Source organism: Hirundo rustica, chromosome 6, assembly GCF_015227805.2.
Source record: "Hirundo rustica isolate bHirRus1 chromosome 6, bHirRus1.pri.v3, whole genome shotgun sequence".
Classification (NCBI taxonomy): Eukaryota; Metazoa; Chordata; class Aves; order Passeriformes; family Hirundinidae; genus Hirundo; species Hirundo rustica.
In genome coordinates, this window is record NC_053455.1 from 20,083,207 (window position 1) to 20,094,726 (window position 11,520).

The following is an 11,520-nucleotide window of genomic DNA, read 5'->3' on the forward strand; positions in this document are numbered from 1 at the left end:
GAATAAAGCAGAGGAAAGCAGAGCTTTTATCAACATTTAAACATTTCCAGAATAATTCTGGTAAGATAAGGGGATGTATTGTTGATTTTACTTTGAAGAAAATGTAGTCAGAATTTGGACCATCTGCTCAAAAATTCTGGAATCCTGCTTCCACAAATTAAGCCTCTGAAAGTGAATATATTTATTTATATATAGATATATGTATGTATGTAGGTATGAAAGACTCTATTTTGCAGAATAAAGAACACAATGGAATTAATTCCACTGTGTAGCCTAAGGTCAAAAATCCGTTCATAAGTCCAATAAATGATCAGTTGGCTACATGGACTTAATCTCCTTTTATCTTTCACAGCTTCCCCACAAACAGCTCTGAACGTGCCAGATCTTGGAAGCAGGCTGAAATCTGGCTGGTGACAGTAAACTTAGATTACTTCTGACAGAAATATTCTGCTTGGGAACAGAATTGAATTACAAGTTTTGATTGTGATCCAGATTTTCCAGTGGAAGGAAATACTTTTTATATAAAGACAGCAATTTTGACACACTGTTTTCACACGCCTTTATTTAAAAATAAAACAAAACTACTTTTAGTCTTAAGACATTACTTTGAAATGAATGCCCAAAAGTTTTCACTTTGAAAATACAAATACATTATCCAGCCTTTTTTGCAGCCAAGTTTTAGTAAGTGATCCAACAATCTCCCCAAGTCTATAAGTTCCACACATCGACTAAAAATCACTAAAAAAATCAAACAATTTCTGAATTTCAAAAATGCTTATGGGATTTAAATAATAAAACCTTCAGAAAATACTAAGAAAGGGAAAAGAAGTGGAGGAAAGATTGATAAAGATTTTCTCATCTTATATTTCTCCTTTTTTTAGTTATTTACAAGAATTTTTCCCCACTAGAAACAAGTTAAAGTAGAATTCATCATGTAAGAAAAGTGAACTGACAAGCCCTACATTTTTTGAAAACAGTGAAAAGTTTGATGAGAAAAAAAGAAGTATATAAAAGAGCTGCTAGTATCTCATTAAAGTACTGCTACCTAGTAGGGTTAACTAGCAATATGAGCAAAGATAATGTTGGCAAAAAAAGTATGGATGTGCTTGAACATTTTAATAAATATATATTACATAGTAAAATTACTATAAATTTTTAGTGCATTATGAAGCATTATATAAATGTTAATTATTATGTCTGCCTTAGTAATCTAGTCTCTTCTAGAGCTCATTCTTTCAAATATTGTATACGTTAAACAGAAAAATCATGCCAGAAGATATATTAATATGCCTTATACATATAATAATAATATGTATTAATATATTAATATTAAGAAATGGAAAATCATCTCCCCTTACTGGCTATTATGTATAATTAGCTTCAGAGATTATTCTGTTTAAATAGTTTTGTCCTAGGTCTTTATGGGCTTTTTGCCCTACTAAACCTAGATCATACACTGAATGTAATTAAAATATAATGTACTTCAAACTGAGCCCTAACAACAGGAATTTAGTCACTGACAATGCAGTATGGTGTTATCCTAAATGATGAGGCATTTCATTTTAATTTTAAGCGATGAATACACAGGTGAAGCATGCTTTATGGGCAGTCCTGCAGAGGGAAAGCATCTCTCTTTTCCCAGAACACACATAAAAGACATAAAATGCCATATAAACATTTTCCACATCATCATGTTTCCCAGTAGGAGCACTTCTGAGTGAGAACTTCTGTCTTCCAGTCTTGTTTAATCTTCATGTTAAATTTTCCTGTAATAAAGGGTTGCCTGCTGTAAGTTGTGTACAGGTAGGGTCTCTTCTTTCTGGTTCATATCAAGTTCACTTTTTTGTAGGCCTTTTCACATTATTGTGCCTCATGTTCCCTGTTCTTCCAAATCCTTCTCAAAAAAAAAGACTTAAAAAATTACTCACTTTCTAGGTTATCTGGCCTGTTTTGGTCCTGCTTAATTTTAAAATTTTAATTTAACCAAATTAATTGAGGTTAATGTTTCGACAGGACTATCTTGTCTAAGAGTATGTATCTTGCTTATTATTTAGCTAAATAATGGGGTATTTGCCTCATAGTAATTATCTATCAGGTGAGCATGAATGTGAAAGATTAGACTCAATTACCTGTCCAGTAGAAAAACACAAAGCTTTAACAACACTGTGAGGATTCTACTGCCTTCCTCTTCTGGAGGCCACTGAGGCATGGTCTGACATGTATGAGTAGAATGCAGTAGCTTTCAGATCTTCCTGATTGAATCATGAATAGCACCACCTGCATATGGCAAAAATATAATTTACAGCATTAGGCACCATTGGTAAGAAACCAATCTGAATTTTCTTCTGGCAGAGATTGATGATCTTGAAGCCACACAAACCCTGTTAGCCCAGCATCTAAGTGAAGACTACCTTGAATTGGAAAATAATTTGAAAGAAAAAATGCATTTTTCTTGATTAGAATACCCAGGCAGACACCTAGGGATGGATCTCTGGATGAATGAAATTATCTATGCAGTAATTATCTAAGGAGAAGTGCTGACTCAGAAGAAAGCTTCAAGTACGTTATTAGGGACAAATCCTCATCTGCTGATCTTCTTTATTCTTACAAATCTTTTTGGCCTCTTTTTTTTTTATTTTTTTTTTTCTAAACATGTTTATATATTGAAGAGTTACCAAACTATATTCATGACAGATTGTATCTGAGTTTTGTGCCACAGTTTCCTAGAATCAATATATAAAAATATTAATACCTGCCAAAGCATATACTTTTATGTCCCCAGGTAAAAGCTGAACTTAGAATTGAAACTTTCATGGAGAACAAGGCTGAAGCGCTCATCCTACACAACAGCAAATAAACTGGCTCATGCGTGAGACTTACATTCCACAGTCAGTAGTGATAGGGGTATTTGCAAGCCTCTTTAAATGAAAATATAAAGATTCCCTCAGGTTTGTACAGGGGACAGAATCCTTCACACAAGTATGGCTATTCCATTCATATACTTATCACCCAAAAATGTCAAAATGGTATTAAGGATTCTTACCACCATGATTATTTCAGCATCTTCTTACCTTTCACGTATGAAATAACTCTATATTCTTTCATGGCAATCACTGAACTTTTAATAACAGTGACTACTCATTTTTTGTATTACCATTTACTTTCTACTTTTTGTTTTCCTGCAATGATTTATTGCTACATCATCCAGACTAACAGGAAAATATATGAAATAAATCTGTTAGATAATAAATAATGAATTTTTTGTAAAATTAACACATATTCTGGAACAGTACAATTTGAAAAATACAAATACCATTGAAGAGTCTGAATGACAAGGAATGCTAAGAATTTCAGCCACTCTTTAGTAAGTTCAGTGAATGTTTTACAGTAGTCTCTCAGGATCTAGATTAAGCCTGAAGAGAAAAAGTTATTAATTTTATTCTATCACTCAGGATTTGTCATATTTCTGAATTCTGGGCCTTTCCTACAGCACAAAACTAAAGGAAAGTGCACTATTAGGAACGCAGAGAATTTATTCCGTATTTTATTGGCAGGGCAAAGGATAGAATACCAGTCTTTACCATTCTCCACAGACTTGGACTTTCTTTTTCCCTGTAGGTAAAATACAATATCCACAGCAAAATATCCAAGACTAATCTGATTTGGTAGCCCATCCGCATGAACCGAACCAGTCTTGGCCTTCAAAGGCCTCACAGTGCCAAGAGAGCAGAAGACTAATGAACCACTGGAAACCACGTGGAAACCTCAATTTCTCAGTGATCCAGCTTTCTTCACAATCCCATCAGCTGCCTGATCAGTGCAGTAGAGCCTTGTGCGCTCAGTGACCAGGAGCTGATGGCCGTAGCTCACAGGATACCTAGCACAGGGTGTCCTGATGAACAAACTCCTGCCAGAACACAGTCTGGGATTTTAGACACTGCCATGGAAATGGAAGTTAAATGGAAGTTTAATGTGGATGGGAGCCCTTTAAGAGAAACAACTGAGCCTGGATCTCTCACATCCTTGGCCAAAAAAAAAAAAAAAAATCTTGACCATGAGTCCTGTATTGCAGTCTGAAAAGAACTAGATTTGAAAACTCAAAGCATGTCACTTCGTATCTGTGGAATGGAAACAATCTGTTGATATAATCAAGGACCTAATTTTTTTCCTTCCTTGTGTCACTATAATCAATCTCAAAAGAATTCTCTGTGAAACCTTCCTGTGAACGCAAGCCTGTTCCAAGCTACATTTCTCTGGACAGAGAACAGAGGCACTCCATTGACCATCTGTTCCTTGGGACCCAGAACACCCACACTTCAGTGGTAAAGGAGGTAACATCCCTCAGGAAACTTCATCTGTGTTTTAAAGGCAACCAGGAGCTGCACTACATCTTGTCTGAAGCATCTGTAAGCTTCAGTATTTAGAAAGCCTTCCAGAGCAAATCCAACTTGCCAGAGAGCTGAGACAGAGTCCGGAGACAGCTCTGCATTTAGAGAGAAGCCAGACCTTCAGACTAACCAACAGTGCAGCACCTCATCAAGCACCTAGGCACACACTACTTAAAAACTAAGGCACTCTTGGAGTCTTAGCACTGATAAATTTAGATAGTGTTGATCAGATTTAAAACTTCCTGGCCTAAATCTAATATAAATTTCTTGTGATTCCTCTTATAAACCTGCATCCAAGTCCACAAGGTTATCCAGGAATTCTGTTGCAGAGCCAGAAACTAAATCCCAAGCTCTGAAAAAAAACAAGTTATGTAAACATTGGATGTTTAAGTTGGAAAGCTGAACACATTTTTCAGTCTATCCTGATAGCAAAAATAATTATTAAAGGCTTTCAGGGATGCATATGGCTGTGCACTTGAGAAAGAGATCTTTTGCTGATCCAAACATTTCTTTCAACTGAAAAACTTTTTTTTTTTTTTTAAGCTAAATTAAATGCTATTTACTATGTTTTATGATTTCAGCTAATTTTAAAACTCAAAAATATAATTTCAAAATGCCAAAAGATTTTGCTTGAAGCTATACCCACAAACTCTCTTATTTTCTGAAAACTGCTTCTCATTAACTTGGTGTTCCCCTAAGAAACTTCTCTATTCCGTGAGTCTTAAAATAGCTTCTTACCCACCGAACTATTCTTCTTTGCTAATAAGTTTCTGATAATAGCATTATTCTCCCCCCAAAAAGTTCAGCTGAGCTCTCATTGCAACTATTGGCCTCAAAGGCCTTTTAACGTTTAAATTAGAGTCTTTTTCAAATGAAAAGAAAATCACTCTTTTGTGCATTTCAAATTTTCTCAAGGAAGCCTTATATTAATTAAGAAGAAAAAGTTCTTTTCTTTTTTTCAATCAAACCGAATTATAGTGTCTGAAAGCACAGTTTCTTTGAACTCTTGTTTCAAGAGGAAGGGAGGAGGAAATCCTCAGTACTTTCTTCATGTGAAAACAAGTTTTGATCTAATCACATTTGGTTAACCAATTTTAGTGTATTTTGTGCTTTTCACATGTTCCTAAGAGGTATAGAATAAAAATATTTGAGTAGAAGGGGAATTATAGTAGTATTTATTAACCTTAAAAAACCATAAAATACTGCATTCAAATGAAGACTCTGAAGTTCCTCTTTTTCTAGGAAACCTCTTTGATCTGGTTATCAAGGGGATAATCTCAAAGGAAAAGTGTTTAGTCTTATCTGAAACTTGTGGACCTAGTCAGAATTCAAGGGTGATTAGGGGCTTCTTCTGCTGCTTCTTCGTTGTGTGTATAATTGGCACTATGTTATCATGGCTCACAGCTCTGCACAAAAAAACAAGTAAAAAACAGAATTCAAAGGGCAAGATCTCTCATGCTGGTTGTGCTTTGGCAGAATCTATTGCTCATCTCGGTAGAACAAGCGCCAGACTCAGAGCGTTGCTGCAGCACCAGGTGATACTTGAGGATAAGGTGCTTTATGATCATTCAACAAATCAGTTTCTTTGTATTCATCTCTGGAGCAACATCCCTTGTCAATACTGATCTCTGCCCCTGCTAAATATCCCACCTCTTCCAAGACCCTTTGTAGTGTTGCACCATCTTTAGCCCCATCAGGAATATTCTCAAGCAATGCCACTAGGTCAAAGAGCAACATATGGCTCTCCCAGGGCACCACCATTGCTTTATAACAACGCCTATATTTCATACCTGTTAATATCATGAATGAGGGCTATTACTGCAAGCCCTGTCTCCACCAAAGACCTCCAAATGAGGGAGCCCTCTATTAAAATCTGAGAAGAATCAAACAAAATAAGCTGCCAGGTCTGAAACATGCTGGTGGAAGAGAGATGGTCTGGGACACAAAGAAGACTGAACTGGTGTAAACTGGTGGGATCTTTTAGTTCCTACATCTGACCTGTTAGAATCTGACCTCAGCCCAGGGTAGCAGCCTGTGGCCCCAGAATGGCAACACTTAGAGTCCAGACAAGAAGGAAAAGAGGTGTGCAGAGGCCTTAAGCAGCGCCGCACCTGCCAACTGTGAGTCTGCTCCTCTGAGCTGCAGGTATGAGTTCAGTGGGAGCCAGAGAGAGACATCCAGTCCTATCACACAAACAGCTGAACAGCCCCCAAACTATAGACTTGAGTTTCTAATGAACTTGAAAGTTAATTAACATATTCCAAGTTTAGAAGAAAATGTTATGTTTTGAATTATAAATGCCCCAGATTAATTCTCTCAGTGGCTTTTCCTGCTGAAAGGGAGCAGTCACCTCACCTTTGCCTGAGTTTCCTCATCTGTGTAACAAGGTTGATAATTCTCAGAAGCATATCCCACAGCAACTTGGCAATGCTCTTTTAAAATAGTGCAATGCTCTTTTAAAATAGCACAATGCTGAAAAATCCTAATTATAATAATTCTCATGACTATGCCCACCCCAACTAATTACCACACTGCAGAAAAAAATGCTTGTATTGGAATAATAGCACAATTTATTTATGAAGGGATTGTTTTCTATATATGTCTCAGTCTTCTCCAAATATAAAAATTCAGTGAGCTGAAGTTATTTCATATTTATCCAGTTTTTAATTTTTATAAACAAGAATGCCATACATCCATGAAATTTTAAAAACCAAAAGATGAATTAGATTAATTCACTTCAGAGCCCTTCATGTTCTGTAAAGAGGTATTGTGCAGACTTTTGGGTAAATAATGTTTAATTTAATTTCATTATTTAGCTATATAGTGCATTCTTCCCAGCTCAAGAGAGAGACTGATTAAAATGCAGAGGCTTGGAATCCTGATATCACTATGCAAATTTTCAACATTCTTAAGCAGTCATGTTAAAAGTCATATAAACTACCATAATTTTCCTGAAAAATCTGAATTTATAGGTGCCAAAGATGATCTTCCAACATATATGTAATTCCTTCTTTATAGATTCTCACACCACTACACTTCTTCTTCAGTGCTGTCATATTCCTGTCCTACAGACGCATAACACTAAGCTAATAAAACAGCCTTTGTAAGTTCAAAAGAATTGCTAGCAGATTCAGTTGCCAATAGGAAGAATAAAACTCCGGGTGGGGGGAGGATTGCACTGGCTGGGCTGTGAGCAGACCCTATGGCTGGAAGAGCAGAGAACACAGAAGGTGAGGAGGGTTCTATCCCATTAAATACCTCAGGAGCATGAAGGTTAAAATACTTTGATGTGTCCTAAGCTAGTAGTGAGAGGAATGACAAAATTTGTCTTTACAAACAAGCCCTGTGTCTGCTGGTAGATAAAACTAGCACTGAGAGATAAGAGAAACAATGGGAAGGATTCTATTGATTGATGAATGGAGAAGAAGGTACTTGCCTTTACAAACAAACCCTAGGTTTGTTTGTAAATGAAATTGAATATTGAAAGATGAAAGATGAAAGCAACAATGGGGAAAAACCCATAAATCCCATAAAAATTAAAAATTAGGGGGGGTTATACATTAAAAGGGGAATCTGAGGTCTTAGGCATTTCGGGAAGTCTGTACCTCTCAAGTACCTCAGCCAATGGGGAAGAGAGGGAAATGCGGCCAGAAAATTAGGATAAAAAGGAGGCTGCATCCTCCGAAAAACTGAGAGACCCCAGGGGAAATGCCTCATGGCCTCTCCCTTTATTCAAATAAAGTAAAAGGACTCCTCTGTCTTCTTTTTGGACATAAACCTCTGGTGTTTGTGGATTAATTTTCCTAACAGTAGCAAATGTGGGCTTTCAAATGAGCAAATGAGGGAAGTGTGACAGGTACCGGAAGGCCACTGGCAAAAAAGATGCTGAGGGGCCACTATGGCACTGCTCAGTCCCACTGCCCAGTGTCCCACTGCCCAATGTCCCGCTGCTCTCTGCCTTCTGTCTTCTGCCTCAGTCCAGCCCTTTGCTTTCGTAAGAAAAACATGCACTCATTAAATCCTAATTAAAATTAAACTCTTTAACTCCATCTTCACTATCTTGACTCCCCATCCACCGAGGTTTTCATGTTGCTTTCAACCCCTACAGATTCTTCTCTCATCTCCATTTTCTCCCCAAAGGATAAGAGACCCCAAAGGCTTTGTTGCCTCTCTTAAGAGTGACCCTTCTCTCTTAGAACACTTCTATCAATTTTCTCACGTTCTGGTATTTTCAGATGGTAAGCCAGAAGTTTCACTGCACAAGCAAAGAAAGCAATTTACAGCTTCATGTAGAAACAGAGCTGCTTCTAGTTCATTTGTTTTTCATCTTGATTATCAACACGTTTGTCATCTCTCTGTAATTTATTCATTATCTTTAGATGAGGGATGTGAAAGGGAGGGGTGGGAGTGAAGAAGGAGATAAGTGTACTTGTCAAAATGGGAAACAGATGTTCTAACAATGGCTGGAGACAATTAATGTTCTCAGTAGGTATCAACAGGCAAGGTCCATGGATTGCTTCAAATTTTTGCAGCAGTCTTCTGGAAAATGCAAATACAGAGGCTTTATTTTCCAGGCACGTGAGAGCATGTCTTTCTTGTAATGAGCTGTCTTAAGGAACTTCACATTGCTTCTTGAAAGTGTGGCTGTTCTGATCACTGCTGGCCTAAATAATAACAGCGATGAAGGGGGAGCTGGGCACCTGGTAGCGGAGCTAACGAACCTGTCACTGCTCCCTCCCCCTGCTTCAGACACAGCATGCAAAGCAAAGCATTTAGCACATGTTTAACCTTGAATTGCTCAAAGTCAATAGCACAGAAGTATGCACCTAAAGCAAGCGCATACTTTGTGATTGCCAGGGTAGGCATGCACCTACAAACGTCTCTGCTGCACTGGGGTTTTCCATTTCTCGCTGAGGAATGACCCCCCTGCCACAGCCCCTCATCTAGTCTCCCATTCAGTGCCAAAAAAAAAAAAAAAAAAAAAAAAAAAAAAAAAAAAAAAAAAAAGGTTAGCACAGCCAAGGCCTTACGATCAGGCTTTAATCTGAATGACTCTGGGAAATACTGCTGCAAAAGCCAATTATAATAAATAAATATTATAAGTCAGAAAAAGAATCTACAATGAATAGATGTGATCTGATTACTAACATTTGTAATAATAGTTTATTGTTCTGTGCCACATGTAGATTTCATCTTCTCTCTCTGCACTCTGTCAGTTTAACTTCCCCTTCTGCTGTTCTGTTATCGAAAATGATCAAACACCTGCCATGCCCTGGAAAGTACACCAATTAAGAGCTACATTTAAATCTGCAAGAATGGGCCTGTCACAAAGTTAATTGGAATAAACAGATACTTGATATGATATTGTTTGAATTCTGCTTCAAGCCGGACTATTGCCCATTACAAGCCTCCTTTTTAATGTATATTCTTCTTTTTATCACTTTTCCTGCATTTGTTTCATTACTGATTGAGCAATGATAGCAAATATCAGCTTTAGAAACTCTTCCTCCTCTTCCACTCCTGTTTTTCCCAGCAGCGTGTGTCCCCAGCTGGGCGAGAAGAGCAAGGCTTGCACAAAGGCCGGCTGCTGATTCAGGTGTCCTCCTGAGCCCCCTCTCAGCTGTGGAAAAGGATTCCTTCACCACAGACCACATTGGGCTTTCAGATTTAAAAACACTAATGAGCCTATCCAAAGGCTCATTATATATAATATATGGCAATGAGTTCTACATTAGATATAAAATAGTACATTTTTACATGCTATGAAAAATAGAACACTTTTTTTTTTTCTGTTTGCCTCATTCCTGCTGCCATGTCTATCATAAAAAAGACTAGTGTTTACTTAGTGACAGTCAGCAAATGTTCTAATTTTCTTTCCAGTGCAACGATTTCAGCTAGGCATCAGCACTACAAAAATGAAAAACAGTGAGTATGGTAGTCTGTGGTCGCTATTTCATAAAATCTGGAGAGATTTATGGCCAATTGGTAAGATAAATTAATGTCTGTAGCAACAGGAGCACTAAAGTTTCTTCAGCATATAAACCAAACACTATTTGAGAAAAGGATGGCAAAACAGAAATCCTTGTCATTCTACTGGGGTTACTGGGATCAGGGTCTTGGGGTTTTCTAAGGTGACAAGATTTAACTAGTCTAAAAGGAGTTAGAATGCTAATTTCCCTCTCTAGCTTCTTATCTTCTGGAATGAATCAGCTATCCAAATACATGGCTGATTAAACTGCACTGCTGTCACTAGACCTATACCAGGAGCAAATTTTATTCAAGGGATGTATTATTCATTTAAATGCTGGGGTATGACATCTTTAAACATGTAAATTTGACTGAATAATTTTTACAGCGAAGACATCTGGGAAGGGAAAGAGTTTTGTTTTTGCCAGTCATCATGATTTTGTGGCATCCATGCATGGTACACAATATGAAATCAGTGCGAAAAAAATCCACCTCACTGTTCATAAAGGACATGGCAGCTCCTCTTCATGCATGCAATGTGTATTTCTTCTCTAACAGTAGTTCAAGTGTCGAGGTAATCTGGTTTTCATTTCTAGCACAGACACATTTATTAGCAGAGTTAATAAGACAGTTTTTTCTCAGAACATATTGTCTGTTGTCAAGATCCGAGGATTAACATTGTATTGCGTGCCTGAATAGAATTACTTTCCCATAAGACTTGCTATACCAAGTTAGTTACATGGTCCAGTGGGTCTGGTACCCCGCCAGATGGCAATAAATAAATGACAAATAAATAAAATTTCAAAGAAGAGTTTAATTCTTGTACACCAACTCACTCCAACATACATCATGTACCTTGATAAGTGTTGCAGTACAGCACATGGGAGGAAACATTTTCTTCCAACCTCTGCGGACAATTAGTTGATGCCCTAAAACCTGGCATTTGATTGGGGTTATCTGCCAGGCATAGCCACAATCATCATTATCAGAGATTCTTTTAGGAATACAACAGTCTTATCACATCTCTGATTACGATAAGGAACAGTAAAGCATTCACTAACCTCTGTGGTAATCGAGATGAATTAGATTTCAGTAATAAGATCTTGATAAAGGAACATGTTCTCCTAGCCCAAATCACTCAAAAATATGTAGACTCTACTAACTA